Source organism: Grammomys surdaster, unplaced genomic scaffold, assembly GCF_004785775.1.
Source record: "Grammomys surdaster isolate TR1022 unplaced genomic scaffold, NIH_TR_1.0 425, whole genome shotgun sequence".
Lineage (NCBI taxonomy): Eukaryota > Metazoa > Chordata > Mammalia > Rodentia > Muridae > Grammomys > Grammomys surdaster.
The window spans coordinates 203,617-211,536 of NW_021604844.1; positions in this window are offsets into that span (position 1 = coordinate 203,617).

Below are 7,920 nucleotides of genomic sequence, written 5' to 3' on the forward strand. Positions count from 1 at the left end.
CTAGCAAAGGAAGTGAAGCACTTATTTTAATTAGTCTTAATTCAAATAAACAAAATCATTTCTTCACTAAGTGATGCAAAAATGGAACAAAATAATTACACATTTGTTCTCCTACATCAAGCTTTGATTGCATATTCAATTTGTCTCCCTTGGTACATTATAGAGTCATTCATGGGATCCTGTGCAAACACTACTGTTCAGAGGAGGGCCATTATTCTAAGTATAATTCAACCATTTATAATTAGGGGTGATTTTTTAAAATTTAATAAATGCTTTAATATTGAGTTAGTTTCTGTATATTTTTCAGTTTGGGGGATATGTAAGTGATAACTCTATAAGAAATCTATGGATTTTTCTTTCTTTATATTACTAAGAAATGTACATTTCATACTTATTTAAAGTTCCCTTGTTTTTTTATTTAGTCTTCTCTCATACAATATATCCCAACCACAGCTTCCCCTCCCTTTACTTCAAGTTCCCCTCATCTTCGGTCTTTTATTAAAACAAATTCCTGTAGGTTCTCCTTGAATCTTCTTTCTGATTCATGAATCAGATTGTATACGTTAGGTCTGAGTGTTGAAAATAGCTCAATTTTACCTCCTATTATCTGGAAATAAGTTTAAATACTGAGAACACTGAACAACTCTAGATGATAGTTTTTTTGGTTACTTTGTTTACATTATCTCTGGGTTTTGTTTTGCCATAAGCAAGAGACTTTGATATTTGCTTAGTCACACTCTGTAACTGGGCACAAGTCCAGGCTCCAGTACCTTAACAGACAAGACATGCACTCATCCTATAGACCCATTAAAATAACAAGTGATAATGAAAATCATACAGAGAAGATACAGCAAATATGGACACATTAGAAATATCACATATGGAGTGGTACAAGTATCTTGACATTTTTTATCATCTAGTATATCTCCAATAAAATACTATGAGACACATTGCATTTAAATTTTTCCTTTCTCCATTTCTTAGGTTTCCAGTTTTCATTTATTTTTTAAAATTGTATATATGTATGCTGTATTTACATCATTCCCCCTTCATTTTTATAACTCCTTCTCCTCAAATTCATAATCTTTCTTAAATTAGTATTTGTGTGTGCATATGTATGTGTGTGCATTAAATGGACACATATATAAATACAATCTATTGAACTTTCTTCTCCAGGGTTGAACTCCCCTGATTACTTATCCAATACCAAGCGGCCAGCCCCCAAAACATATACACTTGAGAAACATTAAATCTTTAATATTAAGAAGAATGAATATTCATCAGACTTTATGTTATATTTCTCTCCGGCGTATGCTGGACTCCTTGGGGAAAACAGAAACACCTGGGTCACTCTTTCAGCCTCTGAGTGGCTGCACGTCTTCAATTGTTTATATAACTGATGTCAGCAGCAGGTGTAACAAAGCAGAACTACATCAGCGTCTGCCGATAAAGGTAGGATCACATGTGACACAAGTAGCTCACCATTCCATGACAAACAGAGGACAAGTACTTGGCCCTCATGAGAACCAAAGGGATCAGAATCAGATAGAATAGCATTGCACAGGGGACAGGGAACAAGATGTTGTGAAGACTGTGCTATGAAAACAAATTTGTTTAACTTCTGTAAACTCCCACAAACTATTTTAATTACATGCATTTTCCTATTTCTATGAATGAGTATTCTATCTCAGCTGACATTTGTCTTGAGTCACCAGCTATTAATTCTGTTTAGAGTTTTCTTTGTTCCAGTAACTGCGAAGCTTTCCACCTAATTTCTCTCCAGAGGAGGCATGCCACATAACTGAAATTTACTAAAGATAAGTAGGCTCAGGAAAAGTGGGAATATTTTCCCTTTAAATTATTTTTTATCACCATTCCAGAAAAGGACACACAACTGTGATTTGTGTCCACTATAGTCCTAAATCAATTACTTGTTCTTCTGTGTATATGTACTTGCTGATTATAATCTTATTTAGTCTTAAACTTAGTGAAAATTTGACAGCTTTGGACTTCTTTTAAAGGCGTGCTTTTCTACTTTCCACATTTATGCATTTCTTTGTGTGGTTTTGTATGAACATAACAGAGTGTATTTGAGCATTTTGGTCACAGAAGTATCTCAGATATTACTCTTTGCCGTTTATCTTGTTTGAGACCAGGTCTCTTGGTCTTCCCTGTATATAGTAGACTAGCTGGCCTGAGACCTGAAGAAAATCTTATGGTGCTGCCGCCAATCCTACACTTGATTTTATATATGCATGATTTTATTTAGTTTTACATGGCTTCTGGAGGGCTGAGTTTATGTCTTCAGGCTGGTAAAGCAAACATTTTGTCAACTGAGTCACCTCACCAGCCCACATGGTGTGTTTTTATAGTTGCTATTAAGTATAGCACTATAGTAGACATTCCTTAAGATTTTTAAATAAAATTTAATTTTCTTTTTGCATCCATGTAAAAAAAGTAAGATAATGTACATATTTCTAAGAAAGGTCTGGTTTATGGTATACACATAAAACTTGATCAAAATGTATGTATGAGATTTTAAGGCATGCTTTTCCTTTGTATTTGTTTTACTCTTTAGTCCAAGAACTGTTTTGAAGAGCAAATTTACTGTATAATTTGGTGTGCTTAAATTTATTCTTGTCAAAATGCCATCTGTTATTAATCTATTTTATTTAATTACATAAAACCTTTCTATAAAGTAATTAACCACAAATAATGAACCAGGTACTTATTATAATCACCAAAACATTTTAATTCTCTTGTTAAAATTTGTTTTCCTTTACTTTCTATTGTTTTTAGATTTATGCATTTTTAATTATTAGTTTGTTTTTGCCTGTATGTATGTCTTTGCAATATATGCATGCCTTGTGCTTCTGGAGGTCAAAGGAGGGCAATAGAGCGCCAGGTACTGTAGTTATGGATGATTGTGATATACTGTGCAGCTGATGGAGACTGAAGCCAGGTCCTCAGGAGCAACAATTGCTCATAGCTACTAAGCTGTCTTCCAGCCCCTCTCACTCATTTTCAAATGAAACAAGTCTGCCCATGTTCAGGTGTTATCAACTTGAAAACTTATTTACTTGTTTATTTCTTCCTCCATGTACTCATTCCATTATTGAGATTAATAAAACTTGCTAATTCTTTAAATACCTATAAAGCGGGTATCTCAAAGAACAGTTCTAAAAATAGCGTGTTGGCCGTACATTTCCTGGTAGAGGTGAGTTGTTCTACACAACAACCCCTTTGATGCTGTAGAATGATACTGATAGAACTAGTAGGCCTTAATTTTGTTAAAACAGTATCTCTAATCTGTTGGTTCATTCATTGATATATATCTCTTTCTAATAAAATATGCTACCACTATTGTTCCTCTATATCTAGTCTGAAACTACTTTCTAGAGTTATAGTCTTCAGAACACATTAGAATTCATTAGAACGTGTTAGAACTTATAATGTTACTTCAAAAAATAACATTGTCTAATTCTAATTTACTAGTATAAAGAAGAAACAGAAACAGAAGCTGTTCAGAGAAGAAAAGAGATTTCAACTTATAGAGAATGATTGTATCTTCGTACAAAATTGGTTATTTATAATAAGAACATTCCTTCTTTTATTTAAAGGCATAAGTATGGAGAGTATAATTTCTTAGAAACCTTCACCCTACTTACAGTTTTCATCACTTTGGGTGAAAGACTATCAATAACTGATAAATAAATTACATATCAATATTTCAAGTCATGGCATAATTAAAACTATTGAAATTAAATTAAATCTGTTCCTCTCATTCTGTAATGATGGTATTGTCATTTTAATATATTTTCATAATTGTTATAGATAAGTTTACTCTAAATCTAGATGGTTAACTGTAAGATTGATGCTGTAATAAATCTATAACTCTCTGTTCATTTTGAAAGGACTGAGACCAGTATGTAGCTCAGTGAGAATAAATGCTTGCCACTGAGCCTGGTGTTCTGAGTTTGATTCCCTAAAACAGATCAACTCCTGTAGGTTGTTCTCTGACTCCACATGTGTGGCATAGCACGTGTGAGCGTGCACACACACAGAGAGATAGATAGAGAGACAGAGACACACACAGAGAGAGAAATAAGTAATATAAACTTCACTAAAAAAGAAATTACTTACTATATATTTTTTAAATTGTATGACTCTTAGAATGAAGATGAATATAAGTAACCAAGTTCATATTGGCTTACAAATAAAAAAAGACCTATAAAGCAATGAGAACGAGAATAAAAATAAAACTGAGTTTCTGTGTTCTATCACTAGAATATTATTTCTTTTTTATTTTATTTTTATTTTTTTTTAATTTTTTTATTGGATGTTTTATTTACATTTCATATGTTGTCCCCTTACCCCATCCCCCACCCACCCAGGAACCCCCAATCCCCTCACACCTCCTCCTTCTTCTTTGTGGATGTAACCTCTATCTACCCCCCCACTCCCACCTCCCCACCCTCAAAACTCCCACCCCCTGGGGCGTCCAGCCTTCATGAGGTCAAGGATCTGATCTTCCACCTGTGCCCAGCAGGGCCCTCCACTCTTATATATTCAGCTAAGGCCCTGGATCCCTCCATAAGTGCTCCCAGGCTGGTGGTTTAGACCCTGGGAGCTGTGGTTGGTTGGTATTGTTGCTCTCCTCATGGGGCCACAAATCCTTTCAGCTCCTTCAGTCTTCACTCTAACTCCTCCATTGAGAACCCCATAATCACTTCATGGCTAGTTGTGAGCATCTGCCTCTGAATATGTCAGACTCTTGAAGACCTCTGAGGAGACATCCATATCAGGCTCTTATCAGCATGCACTTCCTGACTTCCACATCAGCATCTACCTTTGGTGACTGCACATGGGATGGATACTCAGGTGGAAAGGTCTTCAGACGGCCCCTCCTTCAGTTTTTGTCCCTCGCTTTGTCTCCATATTTGCTCCCTTGAGTATTTTGTTGCTCCTTCTAAGAAGGACCGAATCACCCTCACTTGGTCTTCCTTCTTTATGGGCTTCATGTGGCCTGTGAGTTGCATCTTGGGCATTTTAAGGTTCTGGGCTAATATCCAATAATCAGTGAGTGAATACCATGTGTGTTCTTTTGTGATTGGCTTACCTCACTCAGTATGATAATTTCTAGTTCCATCCATTTACCTAGGAACCTCTCAAATTCATTGTTTTTAATAGCTGAGTAATACTCCATTGTGTAAATATACCACATTTTTTTAATCCATTCCTCAGTTGAAGGACATCTGGGTTCTTTCCAGCTCCTGGCTATTATAAATAAGGCTGCTATGAACATAGTTGAGCATATGTCCTTGTTATATGTTCGAGCATCTTCTGGGTATATGCCTAGGAGTGGTATAGCTGGATCCTCGGGTAATGCTATGTCCAATTTTCTGAGGAACCGCCAGACTGATTTCCAAAGTGGTTGCACCATCTTGCAGTCCCACCAACAATGGAGGAGTGTTCCTCTTTCTCCACACCCTCGCCAGCATCTACTATCACCTGAGTTTTTAATCTTAGCCATTCTGACTGGTGTGAGATGGAATCTCAGGGTTGTTTTGATTTGCATTTCCCTGACGACTAAGGATGCCGATCATTTCTTTAGGTGCTTCTCGGCAATTAGAGTTTCTTCTGTTGAAAATTCTTTGTTAAGCTCTATACCCCATTTTTTAATAGGGTAATTTGGTTGCCTGGAGTCTAATTTCTTGAGTTCTTTGTATATATTGGATATTAGCCCTCTATCAGATGAAGGATTGGTAAAGATCTTTTCCCAATTTGTTGGTTGTCGTTTTGTCCTATTGACAGTGTCCTTTGCCTTACAGAAACTTTGCAATTTTATGAAGTCCCATTTGTCAATTCTCGATCTTAGAGCATATGCCATTGGAGTTCTGTTCAGGAACTTTTCCCCTGTGCCCAAGTATTCGAGGCTTTTCCCCACCTTCTCTTCTATTAGTTTCAGTGTATCTGGTTTTATGTGGAGGTCCTTTATCCACTTAGACTTGAGCTTTGTACAAGGAGATAAGAATGGATCAATTTTCATTCTTCTACATGTTGTCCTCCAGTTGAACCAGCACCATTTGTTGAAAATGCTGTCCTTTTTCCACTGGACAGTTTTAGCTCCTTTGTCAAAGATCAAGTGACCATAGGAGTGTGGGTTCATTTCTGGGTCTTCAATTCTATTCCATTGATCTTCCTGCCTGTCTCTGTACCAATACCAGGTAGTTTTTATCACTATTGCTCTGTAGTACAGCTTGAGGTCAGGGATGGTAATTCCTCCAGAAGTTCTTTTATTGTTGAGAATAGTTTTCGCTATCCTGGGTTTTTTGTTATTCCATATGAATTTGAGAATTTCCTTTTCTAACTCTGTGAAGAATTGAGTTGGGATTTTAATGGGGATTGCATTGAATCTGTAGATTGCTTTTGGCAAGATGGCCATTTTTATTATATTAATCCTGCCAATCCATGAGCATGGGAGATCTTTCCATCTTCTGAGATCTTCTTCAATTTCTTTCTTCAGAGACTTGAAGTTCTTGTCATACAGGTCTTTCACTTGCTTGGTTAGATTCACACCAAGGTATTTTATATTATTTGCAACTATTGTGAAGGGTGTCATTTCCCTAATTTCTTTTTCAGTCTGTTTATCTTTCATGTAGAGGAAGGCTACTGATTTGTTTGAGTTGATTTTATAACCAGCCACTTTGCTGAAGTTGTTTATCAGGTTTAGGAGTTCTCTGGTGGAAGTTTGGGGGTCACTTAAGTATACTATCATATCATCTGCAAATAGCGATATTTTGACTTCTTCCTTTCCTATTTGTATCCCTTTGACTTCTTTTTGCTGTCTAATTGCTCTGGCTAAGACTTCCAGTACTATATTGAATAGGTAGGGGGAGAGTGGGCAACCTTGTCTAGTCCCTGATCTTAGTGGGATTGCTTCAAGTTTCTCTCCATTTAGCTTGATGTTGGCTACTGGTTTGCTGTAAATTGCTTTTACTATGTTTAGGTAGGGGCCTTGAATTCCTGATCTTTCCAAGACTTTTATCATGAAGGGATGTTGAATTTTGTCAAATGCTTTCTCAGCATCTAGTGAGATGATCATGTGGTTTTTTTCTTTAAGTTTGTTTATATAGTGGATTACATTGATGGATTTCCGAATATTGAACCATCCCTGCATTCCTGGGATAAAACCTACTTGATCATGATGGATGATTGTTTTGATGTGGTCTTGGATTCGGTTTGCTAGAATTTTATTGAGTATTTTTGCATCGATGTTCATAAGGGAGATTGGTCTGAAGTTCTCTTTCTTTGTCGGGTCCTTGTGGGGTTTGGGTATGAGTGTAATTGTAGCTTCATAGAACGAATTGGGTAGTGTTCCTTCTGTCTCTATTTTGTGGAATAGTTTGAAGAGAATTGGTATTAGGTCTTCCTTGAAGGTCTGATAGAATTCAGCACTAAAACCATCTGGTCCTGGGCTTTTTTTAGTGGGGAGGCTTTTGATGACTGCTGCTATTTCCTGAGGGGTTATGGGACTATTTAGATGGTTTATCTGCTCCTGGTTTAACTTCGGTACCTGGTATCTGTCTAGGAAATTGTCCATTTCATCCAGGTTTTCCAGTTTTGTTGAGTATAGGCCTTTGTAGTAGGATCTGATGATTTTTTGAATTTCTTCAGTTTCTGTTGTTATGTCTCCCTTTTCAGTTCTGATTTTATTAATTTGGATACTGTCTCTGTGCCCTCTGGTTAATCTGGCTAACGGTTTATCTATCTTGTTGATTTTCTCAAAGAACCAACTCCTGGTTTTATTGATATTTTGTATTGTTCTTTCTGTTTCTATTTGGTTGATTTCAGACCTGAGTTTGATTATTTCCTGCCTTCTACTCCTCCTGGGTGTATTTGCTTCTTTTTGTTCTAGAG